Genomic DNA, 13,632 nt, shown 5'->3' on the forward strand with positions numbered 1-13,632 from the left:
GAAAACCAAGATCATGCCAACGACACCTATTGATAACTGGCAAATAGAAGGAGAAAATGTGGAGGCAGTGACAGACTTTATATTTCTAGGTGCGAAGATCACTGCAGATGCAGACTGCAGCCAGGAAATCAGAAGATGTTTACTTCTTGGGAGGAGAGCAATGGCCAACCTTGACAAAATAGTGAAGAGTAGAGACATCACACTGGCAACGAAGGTCTGCATAGTCAAAGCAATGGTATTCCCCACAATAACCTATGGTTGCGAGAGCTGTACCATAAGGAAGGCTGAGCAAAGGAAGTTAGACACTTTTGAACTCTGGTGCTGGAGGAAAATCCTGAGAATGCTTTGGACCGCAAGAAGATCCAACCAGTCCAACCAGTCCATCTTCCAGGAAATAATGCACGGCTGCTCACTGGAGGGAAGAATATTAGAGGCAAAATTGAAGTATTTTGGCCACATCATGAGAAGTCAGGAAAGCTTGGAAAAGATCACAATGCTGGGGAAAATGGAAGGAAAAAGGAAGAGAGGCCGACCAAGGGTGAGATAGATGGACAGCATCCTTGAAGTGACTGGCTTGACCTTGAAGGAAACTGGGGGCGGTGACGGCCAACAGGGAGCTCTGGCGTGTACTGGTCCATGAGGTCACGAAGAGTCGGAAATGACTATATGACTGAGCAGCAGCAGCACAAGGGACATGGTCCTATAAATAGCATATTTTGCTTTGTTTAGTCCCCCTCCACCAACTTAACAAAGTTTCTGCCATAAAAACAATGTTTCTGGAGTATAACAATGACTTTCAAAGTACAGTAGAGTCTCACTTATCCAACATAAACGGGCCGGCAGAATGTTGGATAAGCGAATACGTTGGATAATAAGGAGAGATTAAGGAGAAGCCTATTAAACATCAAATTAGGTTATGATTTTACAAATTAAGCACCAAAACATCATGTTTAACAACAAATTTGACAGAAAACGTAGTTCAATACACAGTAATGCTATGTAGTAATTACTGTATTTGGGAATTTAGCACCAAAATATCACGATATATTGAAAACATTGACTACAAAAATGTGTTGGATAATCCAGATCATTGGATAAGTGAGTGTTGGATAAGTGTAACAACCACCCAATGAAACAGGAAATAATACGTACAAACCAGGAACAGATTTTCTTTATTATTAAGAAATGTTTTTTTTTTATAAAAAAAACTTGGAAAATTTACCAAAAATCCATGGATAAGTCAAACATTCTGAAATTTGGTGAGCTAACAGTGGTAACACTGTAGCAAGCTGCATCATGATAACTCAAAGAATGAGAGAGAGAAACCCCTCAAGTTTCCCCACTGCCAGTGATGTTTTCCTTATTGCACAATCATGAACACCTTTAATGAAGTACTTACGAAGATTTGTAAGTTTCGTTAAAGTCAGGGCCGGTTAATCATGGAGGCTGTTGAAGCCGCCGCTTGGGGCGCAGCCCTTGGGGGCGCTCTCTAGGCAGCGGCGGCAGCGGGGACCATCGGGTCGCTTGCCGTGGAACGAGGAAGTCCTCGCTCTTCTCGTGAGATTTCGCAAAATATCGCGAGATTTCTGACAGATTTCGTGGAATCTCACGAGAAAGCGAGGCCTTCCTGGAGGCCCTCGTAATTCCGTGGCTGGAGAGCGCGCTGCCGCCGGTATGTTGGGGGGGGGGTGTTATTTCGGGGGGGGGGGGCGGCCTTACGTTTGCTTACATAGCAAAAAACACCCTAGGACTGCCTCTGGTTAAAGTTTCAACATTTTGACCACCAAAAATTTGGAAAGTCTTTAAAAATGAAGCACTAGTGCCCTCTATTTTTGGAGGGAGTTTAGAAGCACTTTTTTATGGGTTGCTGTGAGTCTTTCGGGTTGTATGGCCATGTTCCAAAAGCTTTCTTTCCTATTGTTGAAAGCCTTCACACATGCCTAACTTACACAACTTATGCAAAAGTACTGATTGAGAGTTTTGATTATTACGTTTTTGGAGTGGGCACTGCCTGTGTTTCTTAATATTGTGCCGTGTGTACAAATCTTACAAAATAGATATGACATACGACACAGGTATGACCTTTTGCACAGCCCTAGGATTCATCATCATCCTCATGATCCTCATAATGGAGCCTCTCTCTTCTGCCTTCACTGTATCCGCTGCTCACACAATGCCAAGAGAAAGATCACTTCATCTAGCCATTCCAAGAGTTGCAATCATTATCCCATAGGCAGCCACTATCGAGATGCCTAGCCTTGCCATGTGTTAATGCTAATCACGTGTGGTTACTTTGCATGTTCCAAGTGCTGTTGGATGCTTCCCACCTTAATCAGTTTGAGCATTACTGCTTCCCCTAATCGCCCCCTGCGCTTAATTGACCAATAGAGCTAGACATATGGAGGATCGAATCACAAACCCAAATCAGCAGTTGTCAGAAGAAATTAACTCAAACAGGAAGCAGCAAAACACTTGGTTTCTCTCGTCTTTGCTCAATGATGAAAGCAATTATTATCCCCAGCTGTGCAGCACACAGATGCCAAGAATATTGGGGGTCAGGTCTTTTTCCATCTCCGTTCCCTCTTTACTTATGTCTTGAAATCTAAATAACTACTGATTGACCACTTCAGAGCAGTGTTAGATCTCTGGCAGGATGGCCTGGATTCATGCTCTTAACATAGTTTTTTCTGATGTTATACCACTGTTTTCTCTTATCCTGTGCAGTGATGAATTCTCTCTAAATATGAAAGGTTACTTGGCATTCCTTCCTCTAGTTCAGTGCCTGTATGAGGTGGGATGGGATTGCATGCTTACTAGCCATGTCTCACAACACCATTGTCAATGTGACTAACATTTCCTATGCTCATTGATGAGTGCATGTTCAATGTTAGTGTAGGGCTACCCTATCCGAATGCAAAAAAAGGAGAGAGTCATACAGAGGAACACTTGTACTATCTGGGCTGCTTATTCCCCATCCCTGGAGATCCCATTGTGAACTGCAAACACTGCAAAAATATGTAATTTTCATTTTTCTTTCCATGGGTGTGTGAGTCAATGAGAAGAACAATTTCTAAGGTAGTGGCTGGTAGTACTATGCCCACTCTACCATCATGTATTTTTCTGGTATGTACTGTGGTTTCTCTGAAATATTTCATAAAATACCTCCAGCTGCTATGTTATTTATTTATTTATTTATTTATTATTACATGCATTTATACCCCGCCCTTCTCCCCGAGGGGACTCAGAGCAGCTTACATTCTGCCACGAGGGCCAGAAACAAATATACTATAAAACAAAACAATTAAAACATGATAAAAACATGATAAAAACATGATAAAAACATGATAAAAACATGATAAAAACATGATAAAAAGTATATAAAAATTAAAATGCTGCAAGGCAGCGATATTGCACCATCCTCAGTCAGTAGTACAGTAGAGTTAGTACAGTAGAGTCTCGGTTACCCAACATAAACGGGCCAGCAGAACGTTGGATAAGCGAATATGTTGGATAATAAGGAGAGATTAAGAAAAAGCCTATTAAACATCAAAAAAGGTTATGATTTTACAAATTAAGCACCAAAACATTATGTTATACAACAAATTTGACATAAAAAGTAATTCAATACATAGTAATGCTATGTTGTAATTACTGTATTTACGAATTTAGCACCAAAATATCACGATGTATTGAAAACATTTACTACAAAAATGCGTTGGACAATCCAGAACATTGGATAAGCGAGTGTTGGATAAGTGAGACTCTACTGTATTTGCAATTTGGAATCAATGCATGAATCTTGGGGAGAGGAGGCAAATGTTCTGTTATGGACTGGTCCTAATTCAACCATTATTTAGGAAAAGTGACTAGTCCTTGGGTAATCACAGTGAGTGGAAGTTCACTCCAAGTATGAAAATAATATATGGAAATATGAAAAAAGAATCTCCAAATTCATGCTTTTCAAGTGTTGTGAAATCTTGAAGAGAAGAATCCAGGGCTGATGAGAATCTTTGTGATAGTTGTCAATTTATTCTATCCAGAAATATTATTCTGAGAAGCTTTTCCTGTGAATAAACTGTAAACTTTGTGCAGAATAAGCTTCCAATTATACCATTTTCTATGGAGTATATAGCATTACTCCTGGTGGCACAGTGTGTTAAAGTGCTGAGCTGCTGAACTTGCGGACCAAAAGGTCCCAGGTTCAAATTCCGGGAGCAGAATGAGCGCCCGCTGTTAGCCCCAGCTCCTGCCAACCTAGCAGTTCGAAAACATGCAAATGTGAATAGATCAATAGGTACTGCTCCGGTGGGAAAGTATCAGCGCTCCATGCAGTCATGCCAGCCACATGACCTTGGAGGTGTCTATGGACAACGCCGGCTCTTCAGCTTAAAAATGGAGATGAGCACCAACCCCCAGAGTCGGTCACGACTGGACTTAACATCAGGGGAAACCTTTACCTTTACCTATATAGCAGCATCTGTGCAGTAAACGGCATTTTTGCTGCAATTCTGCATAGAAAATAGTATTGCTTACATGGGAGCAAAATAACTATGCACACAATTTTCACATAAGTGCAGAAAGTCCTTCTTGGGGTCTTAGTAATGCCAAGTGCTGCAGTTGCCCTGTAATGAACCATTCCAAATTGCAAGAGTTTGCTTCCTTCACAAGTTTCTGTATTCAAGATTATTTTGTTACGTTGAAAAAGTATCTCAGGTTTGGTCATAAAAAAACTACTGTTTCTTAATGTACCATGAAATATGAACATTTTATCATAAAATAAGCAAATGCTTAACATTAAAAATACAGCCCTAGGGAACACATATATATGCATATCATTGGCTTCAGTCTTAAGGTTCATTTTCACTTGAAAATAGCCCCTTTTCTTCCTCGCTGCTAACCCTCAGTAGGTATTTTAAATGAAATCTGTATTCCAGCCTTGTTGATACAGAATCCATATATGAAAATACAATCTGATTTCAATGAAGCTTGAGAACCATTGATGTCTGAGAGGTTTTTTGGCCTATCTGTTAAGTTAACTGTTGCAAAGTTAGGTTATGCTCTGCATTTATATAATTGAGAGCAAAAACAATAGTAACTCAGATGAAGTAATGTTGAATTCTGTAGCATGCCTACATTATACAAATTAAGCAAGATAGCATTCCTGGCTTTGCATAATTCTACTTCTGCAAAGAGAAAAGAAAATTTGTTATGATATTCATGGACATCATGTTCAGTCTTCAGTTACATTTCTTTTACCAGTCTAATAAACCAAATCTACCTTTTGTGAGACTAATAGACCAATATTACTTTGGGAATGACAAATGACTGTATTGGCTGGGAGTCAGTTTTCAAGTTTAGCTTGGGCTCTATTTTGGATTTTTTATATTCTTGATTTTTGTAATCTGTTTCATGACACTTAGGCATGCATAGAGGTTACTCAATACCTATTAGACATGGGCCCGGTATTTGTATCATTCATCTGATTCGTGCTTCCATTTCGTACTGTCCATTCGGATGGCACGGAATGGGAAGGCCCCCTTGGAATGAAAATAAACTAGATCCGAAAGGCAGGCAGAAGCAGGCGCATAGGTCCAAAGTGCCAGGGCCTCCAAGACCTTGCACCTAACCACCGAGTAAAAAGTACTCCTTACTCGGTGGTCGGGTGCGGGGCCTTGCAGGCCAGGGTGCTTTGAATGTACACTTTGGGTTGTGGAGCAAGGACGCGAAGGGGTCTTCAGCCGCAGCCAGGGAGCCCTTAAACTTCCCAGATGGTGAGGCAAACCCCATTCAAAAGTTTGTGCTGGGAAGGGGAGCCTGGGTGAGAACCCCCCCCCCCTTAATAATGGGCGGAAACAAAACAATTTTTTTGGCATAAAAAATGAAAATAAATATCTGCTCTCCCAATTTCAGGAGGCTCAGCAGAAACAAATCGGGGGCCCCACCGAAAGATGAGACATGAAACAGATTAAGGTTTACCCCGAATGCAAAAGACTAATACCTATGCATCAATGCAGTTGCACTCATGCAGAATTATGGATATGTATATTATATGTGGGATGGGTACCATCCTTGTATTTTTAAAACACTACAAACAAAAAACAAGAACTACTGGTTGTTGCCAGTTTTCATTACTTCATTTATTTGCTTTACTCACTAAATACAGGCAGTCCTTGAATTAGAAACATTCGACTTACAAATGATTCATAGTTAAAAAGGGGGTAAGACAACAGGAAGTGAGAGAAATCTGTCTCTAGGAAGGGAAATCCACTCCTGAAAGAGTTATCATGGAGAAAAGGCATATCCACTGAAGCTTTATTACCAATCCTTGTTTCCACAACAAGCCAATTTATATATATATATATATATATATATATATATATATATATATATACACGCACACATGCACACACATATCTGGAGTTACACTTAAAAATGTACCTGTTCTTACAAATACAATGTAACATGGGGCTGCCTGTAGATAGTACAGATCCCCTGTAACAGGATATGCCTGGACCTTAATTCTCTGGGTAGTCATTGGGGTTTTATTTGCCAACGACCCCAAGTATGACAAGCTGATTCTTTTTTTTTCTTTTTTTGTAATTATATTCAAGTTACACATCTGTCAACTAATTCCAGACAGAATGCTTGGCTCACTTCCCTGAGTACATTTATTTCCTGGTGAGATAGGTTAGGTTGAGAGGTCCAAATGGTCTCAAAAGGCAAATAGTGAGGGGACAAGCCAAGGTGCATGGCTGACTGGGGTTTTACATTATGTCTTTCCTGCATGGGCTCCATCCCATCTGTCATGTTTTAGCTTTAAATAAGAAGAAAGAAGAAAAAAACACGCTGAGATGGATATATATTTTAGACTTCTACAACATAGATACAATGTGTACTTCACATCAGCCACACTGAATATCAACCATACAATCCTGCAATTCTTATATTGAAACTGTCTTCTTTTTCATAGATTTTCTTCAGGAGTGACTTTAAGCACAATCCTATCATAAGAACCAGACAATGATCTAAAACAGGGATAAGCAGTATATGCTGTTTTGATCACTAGTGGCCTAGAGACATTTTTTTGCAGCTCCTGACTGTTCCTTGGTCCACCCAAAGCACTACATTTTTTTTAAAAAAAAGAACCGTTGTTTGTTAGTTTAGGTAGTTGTCACTTGAAGTAGCATGTTTGTTTATGTGTTGTTGTTTTTTTAAAAAATAGAGGGATCTGGAATACATGGTTGGAAAGTTTTTTCTGCTTTCTGTTTTAGGCAATACTATATGGAAGGAGAGCATATTGGTTTTTGCTGTTTATTGTTTATTGTGCCAAATTAAAGGTTTTAACATGTTAATTATTCGTATTTATTTTTTATTGTTGTTTTTATATTTATATGTTTTTATTGTTTTTATATCAAAATAATCTTGATATATTAATACCAACTCATATTCATGGGAAGTAAAAAAGTTATTTTAAGTATTTTTAAGCAAAATACTCATACATTCTCCTGCATTTCAGTATTCCAGAGCAAGAAAATAGCAAGGTACAGACCATAAAGCACAATCCATGAAACTTAGCCTCTGGCTACAGGGATACCAGTGGGTGTAACCACAGATTTCTTGTTTCTCCCAAACCTCACAGAACAGAATTTTAATTTGGATAGTTGTTTTGACTCTATAAAGGCAGTCAGATTGAGGCACTTTCCAATTCAAACCAGACTTTTCCAGCTGAAAAAGGAAATGTATAAGATTCATTTTTCTCCAATTATGCATGGAACTGGCAAGTAATAGAGTAGAAAAAAATGGTGCCTTCTGTTTATCATACATTTACAGAGAGGAGTAGAGGCACATTAAACAAAACTGAAAGAACCCATTTAAAACTGATAAATATGATCAGTGTAAAGGAGTACTTAACCAATAGAATTCTCTGCAACAACCAAGCAGTGACACTCTGAATTTAGTAGAATTACATGCATGAATTTAAACTCTAGGAGCATCCAGAGGTATGTCAAATGAGATTCTCTCATCCATATATATATAGCTGAGAAGACATTGAAAATATATTTGTGATTCAGGCTATTTTCTATTTTCTGACCAGGGCTCCTCCTCCTTGATAGTGCTGTCTCTTATAGAGTCAGAACAGAGGTCTACTCTTTAATTCAACATTATAGTAATTTATTTTGTAATACTATATAATATACAGATTATATAGAGGCATCTCCAAACATGATTGTGAAGTTATACTAAAAGCTAGGTCACAAGTGAAGCCTTCAAAATAACAATCCACTTCCATTCCATACAAGATATTATGCCATAATACCATGAAGTTCTGATATATAGAGAAGGTGGAATTTAGAAGGAGGTGTGGATAAAAGGTGAATTATGTTACTTTAATTATGCATTGTTTGCAATGCTAGCCAATTGGACCTTTTATATATAAAGTCATTCTAGTGAGAACAGAGACAAGCTTGGAAAAACGTTAAGTACTCATTTTTCCCACTACTTCTGTGCTTTATCTGATATAATTTGGAAACTGAATATTTCCTACAGAAAGGCTTCCAAAATAGTTTTATACATGCTTGCATTATCTAATCTGTATGCCAGTAATGAGTTGTATAATAATAATAATAATAATAATAATAATAATAATAATAATAATAATACAACTTTGTTTGTATCCCATCCCTTCTCCCTGAGGGGACTCGGAGCGGCTCACAACAATATAATTATATAAATTATCTTGATAACAGTACACATAAGAATATTCGATTTAAATTTATCAACAGTTAATAACGAGGCAAACAATATAAAAATATAGCCGCATTTTAAAATTACATAAAACATCATTCATTTAAAATTCCAGCCACTGTTCAAGTGAAAAGGAACAGTAAGATCCAATTTTAGATTTTTTTTTTACTGAAGAGGATGGCTGATTACATCCTATGCCCTCAGTCCAATGAAATGTTTATTGGAAAAATAAATCATTACAGTAGCGTATTGTTGGTTTTTCCAAAGTGTACAAACAATACTGCTTTTGTTATGTAGTCATAGCCATGCCAATGCTCCTGCAACTGATTGTGCAATCAGTTGTCCAAGTAGGTTTGCAACCAGTTACAGAACTGGAAAATGTCTTACATCCCCTTTTCATGCATAGATGTGAACTAGGAGTATATAAATGAAATACCTTATATACTAGTGGAATGACAGTGCGTCTCCAAGTCATTTTCGACTTATACTGATCCTCAACCAAACCTACTGGCAATATTTGTTCAGAGGGATTTTTTTTTTTGCCTTCTTCTGAGGCTGAGAGAGAATGACTTGTCCAAGATCACCAAATGGGTTCCCATGCCTTAAATTAGATATGAACAGTCATCTCCAGATTTGTAGTCCAATGCTCAAACCACTATACCATGCAGGCTCTAAATTAGCATATGTGAAAGGAAAAGAATATGGTAGCTGTTTTCTATACATATACTGTGGGGTGTCATCACACATTATAAATAACCATTATCATAGCGAATGATGTTAGCACATGTGACTGGCATAGCCACAGAAGATAAACCAAAAAAAAAGATTAATTATCGTAATTATGCATCTCGGTTCTTCTTTTGGGGTTTGTAGTTAAAAGTTGCTGTCAGGGGATAGATTTATCACAGTCATTTGAAAGGATTTGCAGGAAACATCAGTGCAATTATATGAAATAAAGCATAAAGGTGTTGTATCCCACATGGCATGGAGGGTGGAGAGCAAAGAGAAATTTCTTGATAATACAGTCATCACAGATCAGATGTAACATTTCAAAATGAGTTTAACCCCAGAGCACTTAGGAGTTCATCATTTTGCTTCTAGTCATGCTGTTCAGGTTCTTCTGATTTTTTGGAAGACCTACTCTGTATAAAAAAATCCACTAAAAGCTAATACTGATGAAATTTGGAGCAGGACTTGTTTACTTTGGGAGAAGAAACCACAAATGGTGTTCTGCCTTTGACCTACCTCCATTTGGTGGTGTGTCATGTAACAAGTAATATCAAACAACATTTAGTAATTCACTGGAAGAAGTAATTTTTCAATATGAGCCTACCTGGTCATTTAGCATTTTCTCATAGTCAAGCTACTTAGGATTTTCTAGACAGGGGACCAATACAGTTGATATAGCATCGGTGAACTATGGTGCATCAATGTAATATCAAAAAGCAATCTGACTGCAGAATCAGCTATAATTTCAAGTCATTTTTAATGGATAGCTCAATTTAGAATACAATAGTCAACTGAATTCCTTTGACGTCTTTAATCTACTGTGCTAGATTTTCTTTAGAAAGAGATAAAATAGATTTCTGGGAAATTCCATATGCCAAAACCAAAGGGACCGAACAATAAATGCCCAGCACCATTCCCAGGGAGTGTTTATTAGTGTTGTGCTTTTGTATTGAATTGCTGTTCATTTTGTGTAGTTTTATTTGTGTCGTCTCATTTTTGTATTTGGTTCCTGCTAATGAAAATGGGCCACCTATACGACACAAGTTTTCATTTGTCTAACAAAAAACACAAACATTTTCGTGCAATTGGCAGCAATGGGAGGGCTTCCAAGGCTCACCCTCCACCTTGTTTTTGGGCTAGAGGGGTGAAAATTGGCACACATGGAGGGCATTTCGATCCCTTTGAGCCCATTAACTTTTAAAATGTTTGGGTCTTTCCCGGAGTACTATTGTTATTATTATTATTATTATTATTATTATTATTATTATTATTATTAACACCCATTGGCACACATCAGATATAATGGGGAGGCACTCCTCTCCCAGACTCATCTTAGAGTCCCAGAGTAGCTATCGTTATTATAAACACCCATTGGTACACATCAGATGTAATAGGGAGGCACTCATCTCCCAGACACAGCTTAGAGTCTCAGAGTAGCTATAGTTATTAATATATATTTATATTATTATTAACACCCATTGGCACACATCAGCTGTAATGGGAAAGCAGCCCTCTGTCAGTATCTGCTTATTGTTAAGGGGCAGAAATGAAAGAAAAACAAAAGCAAGCACGATGACTGTGCAGCTTTCATTTTCATGTTGCCTCTCATTTCCCACAAAAATGTCATCACTCATTTTGTGGAGACGAACGGTCACCTAGAAAAACTCATGATGGGATTGGAAATTACTTGAGGGCACGTGACAACAAAAACACCCTCCTGTTCACTCAGAATCCTATGGGGATTTCAATAATAAGAGCCAGCTTTATAGTTAAAACTAGGGTCTGTCTTGTCCTGTGTTGTCATTACTGATTTATAGTAACTTTCTGGGGCTACAGGGTTTTTTGTGGGTTTTTTGCCACCCCTAATTCAAGCTTGAAATAAGGCTGATGTCTGTGCGTCTGTGCTTATGAATGCATTTTATGTTCTTTTCATGGAGCTCTCATTTATCTACAGGATTCAAGTAAGGAGGAGGGAGAGCTAGATGTTGTGGGTAAACAGGGAACATTAGCCCACTGAATTCCTATCTGTGTTCAGACTTAATTGTGGGTAAAATCTAGGAGGCTGATGTCTGAGAATCCTGTCACTGGAACTTGTGCGGTCAAATGATCCCCTCAGCCGATCCATCTCTTTGGCAGGTGCTTAACTTCTCTGCTAATCAGCAGAGTGCAACTTCAGGCTGAGCTATCATTGCCAACAAAATATCATTTGTATCTAGCCTGCTGGGTAATAGTCAAAATTGCAGGTTGCACAGTGAGATAATCCTGTCTTTTTATATTCTTTATGTAGCAGCGGTCATTACAGTGGCATTTGAGCTTCTAAATAATATTTACATGCTGTGCTTTTCATCGGATGTCTATTAGACAAAGGTGAATGGAATATCAGTGATATGATCATCCCTGCTTCAAAGAGGGAGTTAAAAAAGACTGAGCTGGCTTATCAGTGGCTATCAATGGAAGTCTTCACTGTGGTTTTGTGCTCATGGTTTATATGCTGCAGATGGGGATCTCTTGCATTGGTACCAGGGAGAATACTCAGTCAGACCAAAGTGGGTAAAAGCTGCATTTACTCCCCACTTGTCACACCAAGTTCATACCCAACTACCCAACAATATTTCACAGATGAAAATAGGGACTTGTTCAGCCAAACAACTTCAGAGTCTGATCACTAAGATAAAGGTTATTAAAGAGGTAGAACATCCAACGAGGAGAGGCTGTAGCAGTTTGCTTTCCCCTCAGCAAACTGGGAAAGGCTGGTTATGCTCCCACCAGTTCTCTCCACCAACTGCTTCTCCACTTTGAACTCAGTATGCAGCAATTTTGAAATAACTTGAAGACAAAATAGAAAAGTAAGAGGAGAGGAGAAAGAAACCACTCCAAATTAATATTTCACACACATACATGACTCCCCTATTACATCTCTCATGTACACAAACAGTAGTTTTGGGCTTTATAGAATCAGAGAATCATAGAATAGTAGAGTTGGAAGAGACCTCATGGGCCATCCAGTCCAACCCCCTGCCAAGAAGCAGGAAATCGCATTCAAAACACCCCTGACAGCACATCCAGCCTCTGCTTAAAAGCCTCCAAAGAAGGAGCCTCCACCACAGCCCGGGGCAGAGAGTTCCACTGCCGAACAGCTCTCACAGTCAGGAAGTTCTTCCTGATGTTCAGGTGGAATCTCCTTTCCTGTAGTTTGATGCCATTGTTCCGCATCCTAGTCTCCAGGGCAGCAGCAAACAAGCTTGTTCACTCCTCCCTATGACTTCCCCTCACATATTTGTATATGGCTATCATGTCTCCTCTCAGCCTTCTCTTCTGCAGGCTAAACATGCCCAGCTCTTTAAGCCGCTCCTCATAGGGCTTGTTCTCCAGACCTTTGATCATTTTAGTCAGCCTCCTCTGGACGCTTTCCAGCTTGTCAACATCTCCCTTCAATTGCGGTGCCCAGAACTGGACACAGTATTCCAGGTGTGGTCTGACCAAGGCAGAATAGAGGGGGAGGATGACTTCCCTGGATCTAGATGCTATACCCCTATTTAAGCAGGCCAGAATCCCATTGGCTTTTTTAGCTGCCACATCACATTGTCCCCCATTCTTTATCTTTGCATTCCATTTTTTCTGCCGAAGTGAAGTATCTTGCATTTGTCCCTGTTGAACTTCATTTTGTTAGTTTCGGCCCATCTCTCTACTCTGTTAAGACCGTTTTGAAGTCTGCTCCTGTCTTCTGGAGTGTTAGCTATCCCTCCAAGTTTGGTGTCATCTGCAAAGTTGATGATTGTGCCTTCTAACCCTTCATCTAAGTCGTTAATAAAGATGTTGAACAGAACAGGGCCCAGGACAGAACCCTGCGGCACTCCATTTTCCAAGATGAAGACGACGCATTGGTGAGCACTCTTTGAGTTAACCCTTTCTAATACTAGTCTGCTCCTTGATTAGGGATGAAGAAACTTTTATAGCATAATAAAAGCCGTAGTACAGCAGCAAGTCATTCTTAAGCTATTAAGAGTTAATTAATAAAATCTTATATCTTATGCAAAGATGTTTGCAGAAAATTGACACTGAGGCCAGCCATAATTGTGCTCTATTTGACAACTTTTGTGACTTACTATTAGAAGAAGGAGAAAAAAATATAAGAGATGTCTACATTCTCCACTGTTA

This window comes from Anolis carolinensis, chromosome 3 (genome assembly GCF_035594765.1).
Source record: "Anolis carolinensis isolate JA03-04 chromosome 3, rAnoCar3.1.pri, whole genome shotgun sequence".
Taxonomy (NCBI): domain Eukaryota; kingdom Metazoa; phylum Chordata; class Lepidosauria; order Squamata; family Dactyloidae; genus Anolis; species Anolis carolinensis.